The sequence below is a fragment of the Pyxicephalus adspersus genome, chromosome 9 (assembly GCF_032062135.1).
Source record: "Pyxicephalus adspersus chromosome 9, UCB_Pads_2.0, whole genome shotgun sequence".
In the NCBI taxonomy this organism is placed as follows: Eukaryota; Metazoa; Chordata; class Amphibia; order Anura; family Pyxicephalidae; genus Pyxicephalus; species Pyxicephalus adspersus.
This window is the reverse complement of record NC_092866.1, coordinates 51,573,402-51,585,955: the sequence shown is the minus strand read 5'-3', so window position 1 is coordinate 51,585,955 and position 12,554 is coordinate 51,573,402. Positions and strand designations below refer to the sequence as shown.

Sequence of the window (12,554 nt, the reverse complement as noted above, 5' to 3'; positions counted from 1 at the left end):
CACTTCCTGTTATAGAGTGACAACTATCTCTCTATACTGCATTGCCACCCTGCCACGTGTATTGAGTCCATGCCAACACACATTCAATAGGCATAGTCCATCCTTGTCAAGAAGCCTATCCAAAGCAAAAACATGCAGCAAAGAAAAAAAAAACTAAAACAACTAATGAGTTGCAGTAAAGTATAAAAAAAGTAAATAATTACAACAAATGGCAATCATTGCCAAGAAGGCCACTTTTGCAACTAAATGTTGACCAGTTAAGTTTTTAGATCTACTTTAAAGTACCGATGCTGCTGGATCAACAGGAAAGCCAGGCAGGTGGTATTTTAAGACAAAACGAGTGGGATTCCCGTACATTTTAGACATATAATACACATTATTAGTTTTGCAATACAGTGAAAGTATTCAATTTACAAACAACTTTCACAATACTTGATCTGTATTGAAAAAATTGCCTGGTCAATTTTTGATTGACCAACATTAATCTATTAATCAAAATAATCAATAGATTACAGCTTAGTGAAAGAACTGGCAATGCTGATATACCTGGAGAGGTGATCGCCCACCATGACTTAAATAAGAATAAAAGAATTAACGTTACATTGTGTTTTTTACTATCCAGCCAGCAGAATGTATATGATCCCTACCTTATTCCACACTCTCCAGCCGCAGAATCCTCTCCACCTGGCTCTTTAACCTGTGAAAGTTGTCCCAGTAATCACATCACACAGCTTACTTTGAAGCTAATGACAAGCCCAGGGAACACCACACCAAAAGCACATGCTTGTAATAATGCAGAGCGCTGCCCAGGAAAAACAAGAACAGCTACAACGTGATTGCTACAAATTTTTCCAGTTCAGCCTACTTTGCTGACTAACAAGGAAGAGGATGAAGGCATCTCTGCCAGCTTCATTTCTCCCCTGAGCTCCATCTCAAACAATTCCTACTTCAAAGAGTTACATTAAAGGTGCCTCACTGTTTATGTTGCATTTTGCAGTCAAGCATAAGGCTTGACAGACAGGTCGAGTCTACCGCCAGACGGTGTAAAAATCGCAAACATGTTTTTCAGAAAATGTAAAGGGATGGTCTGATCAAATGGGAAATTTAGTTTTGAGTAGATGCTGGCAGGTTAAGCCACCAACTGGTTTCACTTGCTATGTTTAATACATTGTTCATGCTGTTGGAGTTTTTTATATTATGTATATCGAGTGCAATAAATGAAGATAGACTCAGCCACAGCCACAGCCACAGCTTTTCTCAACCATTCTACCCCTTAGGAACCCTTGAAATAATTTATGGGTCTCAATGAACCCCCACTGAAACCAAGTTTATTGGGAATAAAGCCTCCTAAATTGGTGGCCAGTGGAAAGCCACCCCACAGTGGTCACAAGAATAACACCTTTATAGACACCTAAAAACATCATTACTCCAAGCTGGTGCCGATATCAAGGGGCCCGGTACTATGCAGGCATCATTAAATGGGAGGTCAATCAGCCACAGTTCCAGAACAACCTCAACCTCAGGAGAAACCCTGGTAAGGAATATTCCAGCAGGTGCCAATGACCATTGGATAGGCATCCCCTACAATGTGAAATCCCCCACATCCTCTCTGGTTGTCAGTACATTGGAGGAGGCCCATTGGCTTCTGAAGGCTGGATGATGTCCAATGTTAGCATTTATTTTAGCTTCCTTCTCATGGTTTGCCTGACACATTCATTAATTTGATAGGGTGCCTGTTGAAAAGTTTGAGTCTCCCGGTCTCCACATGATAGGTGGGAAAAAGTGAGTCCTGCTGGTGGAGAATAGGCCTCATAGCTTTCTGGTGTCCCATATTTAGTTGGGATCCCAGTGCAGGGACTTGGCTGACACCGGTTTGATGATGAGCTGCATCTAAGATCCGGTATGGTATCCTCCTACTCCCCCAACCAAATTGTGCGGAGGGTAAGAACGGGCAGGTTCCTGGTGTGTTATTCTTTAGAATAAAGACCTAACGGGCGCTATTTTTGGTTGGCATCATTTTGTTGCTTAAGCATTTTTTAAGGGCTTGTCCCAGATGGGGGTTTTGGGCAAGATTGGGTGGGAAGATATTGGCACTGGAACTCCCCCATAACTGACTTAACTTTGGATAGGATGCCCAAAATGCAACAATAACTTTCCCTATTTAATGTACAGCGCTGCGTAATATGTTGGCGCTATATAAATCCTGTTTAATAATAATATTTAATAATAATAATAGTTTTGCTTTGGATAGAGAAAGGTAGGTTTGGATGTCACAATTTTTATTGCTCCATGATGTCTTGTGTGATGTGGTCCATTAGGATACCTATTAATAAAAAGGCAAACCTAGTATAAGCTACACCAAGGTGAATGGCATGGAATGGCAATGGGATAAACTTAATGTACCACACCCCAAGATAATCACACTGAAAGACACCTTTACTGCAAGGTAGGTTAATCTGTAGGAGTCTTGGGTCCAAGCCATGGGGAAGCTCAATGTTGGTCTTTTTTGGAGCTGAAGTTAATGGCCTACTTCCTTTCCTCTTGTGACTGTGTTTGGGTTGGCCACTGTTTTTTGGCTAGACACTCAGACTCACAAACTACACAACCTGCATGAAGGTGAAAAGTCTTATGCTTATCCATATTTAAAGGCATTATGAGGTTTTACTGGGTCACTGACAGACAATCTAAATGGTTGATAATGGTGGAAAAGTTGAGTATCGGTGACTGTAGAGAGTCCCATCTAAAGAACCAGTAACTTTGGTGAGATTTAGCTTCTTGTTCCTTTCATAAGTAAAGCTGCCTTTTACCAAACATATCCTTCACATAATTAACAGCAGTCATCTCATATCCCTTATGACTCTTCAGCTGACTTCAAATACTGCTATACAAAGTCCCCCTAATGAGCTTTAATGATTCTCATTACATAAATATCACAAATTACATTTTTGTACGTATTTCACTGACTGTATCGTGACAGCAACATTGAGACATCCGTTCTAAAACACAACCCAAACGATTATGTGAAGTATTCATATAAGAACACAAATATACTTGAAATAGCCACTCAAGTGCCGAAAAGACAGAACATTGTCTTGTAAGAGGGTCACTGGGTTTAGGGCTATCTCTGGACAGAGAAAGTAAGAGGTCACCATAGTCTACCCTGTAGAGGATATCAAAGTCGGCCTGACTGAACCTTGTGTAGATGAGGCCTGGAATGTACTCTGGGTAATGTCACAAAGAACAAACACAACCTTATCAGTGTAAGATAAAGGCTAATGACATTAGCTGAGCACTGATAAACATTATGGAACAACCTAGATTCTACAGAGGTCTTCTGTTATGGTGCCCACAATACATTTCAGTGGGGAACAATAAAGCCTTGTACACATTCTAAATTTTCATTCCCTAAAAATGAACATATGGTATGGTCTTGGGGAATAACTACAACCAGCCAACTGCCCCCATTGTTGTTTGGTGATCCATTCACCCATACTGAATCACTAAATGCCCACTGCTGATGGCCACTACTGTTTTTTATTGTAAAGGATGCATAGGGGTTCCTCCCGCTTGTCCATCTGCCGCTATTCTTCAACAGAACAGCTTTGTACTTTCTGCTATTCCTGGACAAGATCTTTAACCATAGATGTTGCAGGTTACATGTAAGCCAAAGGTAAAGGGAAAGGTGGGTGGCAAAGCAAGATACAGAGATCTAGTGTAATGGCAGGGGGAACCAAGCAATAAAACACAGCCCAAAGTATAATGATACTTACCAGGTGGCCTTAGTCCAATTCAGCCACAAGAGTCTTGGGCTACGTACACACGTGCAATATTCTTTCATGATCCTTTCTAACGACAAACGACTGCATGATGCATGAACAAGTGTTGTACATACAGTGCCATTCTGATGTATGGAGAGGGGAAGGGGAAAACAACGGTGCGGTACCCCGCTGCACTCTCTCCCCTTCACCTCCATTACATTCGTTTGTCGTCCATCGTCTGTACATCTGGCAGGACAATTGTTCGGACAATGGACGATGAGCGCTGTACACACGCATGATTTTTGTCGGATATCAGCCCGGAGCCAATTATCGGACGAGAACCATTGCACGTGTGTATGTAGCCTTATATCAGTGCATCATTTGAAAGTGCAACTACCAAGCCCATGTGGATATAAAGTGTGACATATCATCTTTAGCTATGGGGATCAACTTCTCCATTTCAGAAATGTGCCTGAGTTTCAAAAACCAATCCCATACTAATGGTCTACGAGTTGACCATATAATTTGTTTTTTTATAATTTTTTACATGTGCAACCTTATTTACCTTTCCAAAAAATATATATTGAAAATAAAATGACCTAAAACCTGAAGAAAGGGAAGTACATGCAGATGGCAGGGGATCTGATTAATCATGCAGGGAAAGAATGGCATTCAGGGGAACCTATACCTTGCCACTTCCATTGGACATCTGGATAAACCAACCAGAGGGTATTGCATTCATCTAAATTAATTGGACAGCATTTATCTCAGTTTTATTTCAGGTATTATAGCCAGAACACATGTTCATGTTTATTAGTAGGGCTGCAACTTCTTGTGATTCTGTTCCACTTTTTCTGCCAAAAAAAGAAAGAAGTTTCTAAAGGGTTCTTGCTTGCACATTCACACAGCTCAATTTGTGTCTCAAGAATGCTAACAACAAGGCTATGAAAAGCAACATGATGGCCCGTTTTGAAAAAAAAAAGTCCTAGCAGTCACCTAAAGCTTTGTACAGATGCTCAATAAATGTTGTATGGAAAGTGATAATTCCAGACATCAGTTTTATGAATGGTTGCTGTATAGGTGGGTTGCTGGGCCGGTTCCATGAAGATGGAAGAGAAGAGAACTAATAGGAGGTGCATTGCTGCAGAAACAATGGTTGCAGTAAATGGCTAAATTATATTACCTACTGGCACTAGATTTTCCTTGAAACCATTCTTATCACCAATATTATGTACAAGTTGCCGGCCCTGGCCTTTACCATAGATTTGATTTAGGAATTCCTCTGTCTTAACTGAAAGAAAATATATTCATACAGTGTGGTTCTTTCCTTGAAATATTATGTGTAAAGATCAGCACATTCCTCAGTGCTGTGTCAATGCAAAATATGAATGTTTTGGATTTACACATTCAAGCATAATATTACAGTTCAGGTGCACATGATAAAAAAATGTGAAATGTGTCAACTACAATATTAAAGTGAAGTTTAGGGAACAAAGACAATCTCACTTTTTTTGTATGTATAAGGTAAGTTAAATCCTCTGTCAATGGAGAGAAACTTCTGCAGCTAATAGATTTCTCATCAGTTTCTGTCCACAGATAAAAGAAGAAATAACAGGAAATGTCCCCATAATGAAGGGATATTCTCACTCAGTTGTCTCCAGAATGGGCAACCTTGTTTAGGGCACTCACAGCTCCAAAGACAACCGTAGAATTTTGCATTTCCCATTTTTTATTAGGACAAACAGAGGGGCAAAAAATTTTGCACATTTTTTTTTGGATAGAGGCACAGTCTTCATATTTGTCTTTTACACATCGCCAAATGTAATTTGTGTGGTTATTTGGCTCCAAACCAACTTTTGAGTGGAGCAAACTTTATGTTAACAGGATGACTGCAAAGAAAGCAGCACCTAAATATTACCCTAACTGGGGATGGGTGGGGGACAGAGGTACGGACTTAGTGAGCGGCTGCCATTGTCACTTTAACTTGCCAAGTCAGTGGCCTACAGTTGCTACTTCCAACCAAAACTTGGGGCAGCTATGAAACAGGATTGCTTGGGTGGTGACACCGGCAGCCCTACTGGTGGTTACAGGGCCTTCAAGTTCCTCCTGCAATTCCAATAATGGCCACAGCAAACACAGGGGTGCTGGTGGCACCTCTGGCAATTTTAATTGCCCCCTACGGCAGCATATGCATTTACCTAACCTTCACACTTGTATTTGGCTCATTGATTCAGAAAGTACTAATGTTTGGTAAGTAGCATCTTCAATGATTGCCTATCAGTGTTCTCTCCAGCCCTTCTAGCAGGGCACACCACCTGGCACTTTTCAGTAACCACCCAGCTGTTCACAATACAGGGGCCACCAGCCACCTAAAATTTCTTCCCCTGGCTTAAAAAAATCAGGGTTGAACACTGTTTATGTATAGCTTTTCAATACAAGTTTCCTTTTTTGATGCAACTCTAGAAAAATGGAAAAAGAAAACTCATTCTCTACAATACAGGACCAAAATTACTAAGGGGGGATGTCTGTAACCCAGAGGTCACATGGAAGAGGAGCTGCGTACAGAAAGGGATTTTTAATACACGTTATACAAAAATATTTACCCTTTTGCATTGCAGGATGGGCCCTTTAGAAGGGTAGCATCCTTTAAAATTCTAGGGTTCAGTAACTAAAAGCATTAGCTGGACATTAATGTGGTAAATAGAAAATAGAAACTCCTACTCCCAATGTGACAGTCGGAAGCAGAAGATCCAAGCAGAAGTCCCCTTTAAATCCCAATATACTTTCAACAAAGTCTTATAGACACACAATTTGCTCTGCAATGCTCTAGTGAGTTTCTTTTAACACTCATCATACCCTCAGGATTATTTTTATACTTGATATGCTCGGTTTCCTAAATACAGGCAAGAAATAAAAATATTTGCCTTGAAACGTGCATCGCCATGAAACTCTGCCTTCAGTAAGAAATGTGCTGAAGATGAAAGGGAAAACTCCAGCAGTAATAACACTGACAACGCTTGAGAAGCAGATTGTATTCACATCACAAGACTTTAATTAACAAGTGTGCGTTTTATCAATGTGCTTTCTTTGTCTAAGCTTCTCATTCACGGAATTCGACTTCCACTAAAACAAATCTATTTAATGTTCTCAAAGAAGTTCTCGGATAAAACTACCGGCGCCATTCTGAGCCTTGAATATGTCTTTGTGTTTTCTATTATACCTTACTGACAAATTACAAATGGATTATCGTGTTTAATGAAATTACATATTAGTCTAAAGGCAGACCATATTCTACGGTCTATATCAAGTTAAACTTCTTCGGCTGTTTATTGTTTCGCTAGGACGGACATTGGGGGCTGCCATTCACACTAGATCAGGGATGTCAAATACTCAGTGGGCCAAAATTAAAAACATAGACAAAGTCGGGGTACAAACTTGAAACTGAAATCCCACCGCTACTACAATTCCCTGCGTCTATAAAACAGTCCATTGCCGGGCCACGCATAGACAGAGAGGCCGCTGGTCTATAGACACAAGTGATGCCACTACTACACTCCCTGGATTACTTGCATCTATACAACAGTCCAATGCGGGGCCACGCATAGAGGAGAGGCCGCTGGTCTATAGATGCGAGTGATGTCTATAAACACGAATGATACCAGGAATTGTAGTACCAGCACTATTTCAATGTAGCGGCAGACCAGCTTCAATTGATATTTAGGATTCCTTTGGGTGCCAAAAAAAAGACAACGCAGGCCAAATTTGGCCCACGGGCCAGATTTTGACACCCCTTCACTAGATGATGGCCAAGACAACCACGATCTTTTGACTTGGGAACAATATTCTACCATGTGTACATAATTAGCAGTGCTAGGTAAAACATTTTTTTGTATCTATTAAATCAGAGTTTAGCTTTAAAAATATTGAATGTAGAAATCTAAAAGAAATATAAAAAATGGATGAAAAGTTTTTTTATGCATATTATGAACATACTATATTCCATTATTTTTTGCAAAAAGAGGGACATATGTGATGGATTGAGGGGTTTTGTTCTTGCAAATGAAACCTAGTGAAAATGGGCCGACTTTTACTTCTGTTCCTATCACCAATTGGATTGACCAGGAATCTAAAATCAACAGCCAACCAATCGCAAGATCTCAAAATCTTTGTTTCTTGATTGGATATGGATGTGTTGGTAATTACAACAAGTTGTTTCTTGTGTAGTTGCCATCACAGACCCCTGCAAACATCTTGGCTGTTTTTTAATTTATTACATGAAGATCAGCAAGGCAAAGTCCTGACTCTATGAATGAAGACATTTGAGGCCGTGTTTATTTCAGGAACGGATATCCACGAATAGCCATCACTACTACTAACCTTAGTAAGTGCAGTAAACAAATATTTATGGGGGATGTGGAGAGAGAAATCTGAGAAGGCGACTTAAGTTCAGGATATAAAACTATCGTGTGATTGAATATGAGCACCATACTTGTTTATCCAGTCAATAGTTTGAAATCCATGGCTTTGGGAAGAGCAGGCAATTATATTTACAGCCAGGGAGGTTATGAGAACATTCTCTACCGTTACATTTTCTATTTTTATCAGGGGGCATATATTAGGTAAATAGATCAGGGTGAGGCAAGAAGATTCTGAAATCTTTAGACATATACTGCAATAAAGACAGAAATCAATGCAGTTCTTTTTTTTAATGCAACAGTATTGGTATCTAAATTGGACCTGGCTGTAGCCTTCTGCAGTCCTTTAGGGCTCAGAGTTGGAAGAAACAAAAAGCAACAACAGAACCAATCAGTTCTGACCAGATGAATGCTGACAGTAAAGCGGCATACACACGTGCAATAATAGTCGTTGGAAAGGATCTTTCACAATCCTTTCCAACGACTATGCATGAAGGAGTGCTGTACATAGAGCATCGTTCTGCTCTATGCTGAGGGGAGCGGCACCCTGCTATGCACTCCCCTCCTTCCCTTGCATTAGGATCATTAGTCATCCATCTTCCGTGGATCCGCCAGGACGGTTGTTCGAACGACGGACGAAGAACCCAGGCGGACGTACACACACCAGATTCTTACTCGATATCGGCCCTGGACGTGTGTCTGTAGCTTAAGGGAGAGCAAACTGGCAAAGCGAATCAATGTGTTGCTTTATCTTTATTTTCCAATCACAGGTAGGAGGTGGGTACATGACAGCCAGGGCCCAGGTGAAATAAGTTGCAAGATACTGGCTGTCATTTATCCTAGAGGACATCTTTAACTCCTGAATAAAGGTGAATATAGCAATAAAAACTATTTTGTTTCTTTTAATTTTTAATGGACTAATATTTTATGAAAGGTTTAGGTACACACATAAACTAACCATATTATATCTATATACCCCCCCAAACTAACACTCAGCCCCAAAGCATTAAAACGCTTCTTATCAAAGAACCACAGAGGCTTCTATCTATACCACCAGCATAACTACTATTAATATTTTTATAATTATTGCACTATTTTAGGATTTTATCAATCTAGGTGACCAATCACCAGCAGAGCTCCATAGACCACCACTATAGATGTCTGTAATCATTTCCAGGAACGCTTTGTGATAATGTTCTGGTATTAGATTGCTAAAGCACAGAAGATGATTACTAAGGCAGCTGACACAGAGGTTACAAATAATTTGTGAGATACACCCATCATGTCACATTTCATAAATCTCTTGTCAGAGGATGGGTAGCAGACCATGTCCTGTACAGCTTCTTATGAATAGAACAGACACTGAATACCATTCTGAATGAAGATTCCACACTGCCCTCAATGTCCTGTCTGACTCCTACCTACATAGCAAGTATTGCTGCAAGCTGCTTCCTTCTAATTATTGGTTGTGACTTCGATGGCAGACAGCAATTCATCATCATGCACTCTCTTCACTTTGTAAAACAGATGTCTGGTGATTTTTTATAACAGGTAAAACCGGCCATGGAAATGGTTAAGTGTTTTGGGTTGAACAAACTTCTGCTCGGTCTGAGCAACATTCAGCTGAACAGTTTGCTAATGTTTGGTTTCAGCTCAAGCAGAAGCAAAGTTTACTGTGCCAACCTCCTGGTTGGCAAGGTAAACTACATTTGGGATCCCTTAAAAGGACAAAGCAGGAAGCTGCTGCATGATGTGAGCATTCAATCATCTCAGCTACTACTGTATTATTTCCTAATATTATCTTGTAATGATTTAGAGTCTACAATACTTGACATGTCCTGGTACAGGGGCTCACAATTTAATGTCCCTCTATAGTTGGATGTCAAGGTTATTTACAATAATTGTCGTTGGAAAGGATTTTTCAAGGACTGCACGATGCATGAACCAGTGTTGTACATACAGCACCTTTCTGCCTATGGAGAGGGGAGGGGGAGAACTACGGGGTAGCACCCCGATGCGCTATTTCCCCCTTTACTTCCATTATGATCATTCGTCACACATCGTCTGTTGATCCGCCAGGTTGATTGTTCAGACGATGGACGACGAACACTGTACACATGCAAGTTTCTTGTCCGATATCGACCCTGAGCGGATTATTGGACGAGAACCATTGCACTTGTGTACCCAGCCAAACACAGTCTAAGGCCAGTTTCAAGGAAAGCCAACTGACCTAACAGTATGCTTCTAGTATGTGGGAGGAAATCAAAGTGTCCAGAGCAAACCCACACAAACACGGGGAGAACACACCACCTCCATGGAGATAGTGACCTGGCTGAGATACAAACCTGGCCCCTGGTGCTGCAAAGGCAAGGGTGCTGGCCACTGAGCCACCATGCAGCCTAGTAGCCAGTAATTTATTTATTTATGATTGAAAACAGTAGTGAACTTTATTTTTTATTGCCTGCTGCTTTTCAGAGGGCAGGACTGCCCCAATACCACCAGTCAAAGGGAACACTCAACTGAAAATTTGAAAACCTACCTAAAGTTAACTTGAATAGTCTAATTGTTCAGGTCCTATCAGAACCAAACCAAATGATTATTACTTCCTTTGTTTGTGAGCAAATGGAACCCCAGTTCAGGTGTAAGGTGAACTTACATATTCCCTCCATCCCAAGTGACTGCAAGCCAAGCCAAGAGAAGAATTTGTGTTTCTCCAAAAAACTTTTATGTGTATATGTACATGTAGGACATATTTACAATATATTTGCATTCCTTCCCACTCCCTACCCCAATGATCCATACTGGGGAATTTTAAAAATGTATTTCCTTTTAGGAGGCAGCAGGTAACACTATGGGCCTGATTATAAAACTTCAAGACTGGTAAAATAGACTATCATGGGAGAACCTGGGGGATCCAGCAAACTGGAATTGATTTCTTATATAATTTGCTATAAATTGGCAAATGTTTTCATCTTAAACCAGATCCATTTTATGTTTGGTAGATCATCCAGCTTCTCCTATGATACTTATCTTCTATTGTATTGGCTTTAATAAGTCAGGCTCATTGTGTGGTTGGTGGCTCTCAATCCCAGCTATTGAGTTCAATGCTTCCGCTGTGAGATTTGTGGATGAACTGGTTCACAGTGCCTGCAACTTTATAGGATAGTGTGTGTGTGTGGGGGGGGGGTTGTTTTAAACCCCATTTTATGCTTACAGAATAACTTAAAAAAATAGTATTACAACAAATCTATTGTAGCTGATATTGCTATGCTTTTAATGGTACAAACTCCTGAGTTTTCATGCTTTTATCTGTTTTACTACCTAGTGAATCTCTGATCTAAATCCTTTCACTTTTTCCTGTTGCTAAAGGCAATAAAAAATACTGAAGCTGGCGTTTAATCTGCCCCTCTCCCCCTTCCCTTTATTACTAAAAATATTTATATTAAAAATTTTATAACTTTACGATCACGTCATAATTCGCAGATGAGATAGAAATAATCTGCATATATTGATACAATGAGGCAGCAGACAAATGTGTACAAAGTTGCAATATCTAATTATCAGTAGGAAATACTGCTGCTGTAATTAAATATGGAGCACCTAGCTTCTGCAGACAGATTTAATCAGCCACTTTCAAGTGCATTGGTTCTACCCAAATGCAAGTAAAGACCAAGTCTATTGTGATACTGGTGTGCATTGATTCAAAGGAACAGTCTGTCTGTCTTTGTACTGAAAAAATACCCCCTAAAGCTGATCACATATGAGCAATGTCATGTTTTTTCAGTAACTCTAGTTTTTTTATTAAAACAGCTACAAATTCCTTTTACAATGACCAAGTGCTTTTCTAATCCAAAATTAAAGCAACAGGTTTGCTTTCATGGTTGCAAAGAAAATCATACTTTCCTTCATTTAGTACATTGGCTGCATCATTAGGCGACTAGGGGAAAAGTCCTATACAATGCAATCAGTATGGGGGGTCATGTGACCAAGACCCGGTACACACAAGCAAAGCCACTCTAACTTTGCACTAGACGGGTCAACCAGTCTGATCAATATTCCTATTGGTATAGAATTGATCTAAAGTCCTAAAACACTGCACACACCATTACTTTTCTGCCCCTCTGATTATTTTGCTCTATGGAGTTCTGCTATAGGAGGAGTAACACTTTATATGATGGCTTTGTTCTTCTGATACTGTTTCCAGAATGAATATATTACAGTAAAAAAATGTGCATCACAAAGATAGTTTTTGTGCAATGTAGCGATAGTGGGGTAAAAGTTTGGCCAACTTCCCGACCCAAGAAGAGGAGAAAGAATAGATTTGCTGTTTCATTTTTGGAGTTGAAATGTCACAGAGGACACTGAACAATGGATACATATT

General features: G+C 40.1%; 1 protein-coding gene across 1 annotated transcript in view; it reads right to left on the bottom strand.

Annotated features, from left to right (window-relative positions):
* Positions 1 to 839, bottom strand: part of PPFIBP2 (PPFIA binding protein 2) — a 96,325-nt gene extending 95,486 nt beyond the window's left edge. The window contains exon 1 of the mRNA XM_072421540.1: positions 648 to 839. The gene's annotated coding sequence lies outside the window, so the exon portion shown is untranslated. The remainder of the gene's footprint in view (positions 1 to 647) is intronic.
* Between the last annotated feature and the right edge of the window lie 11,715 nt (positions 840 to 12,554).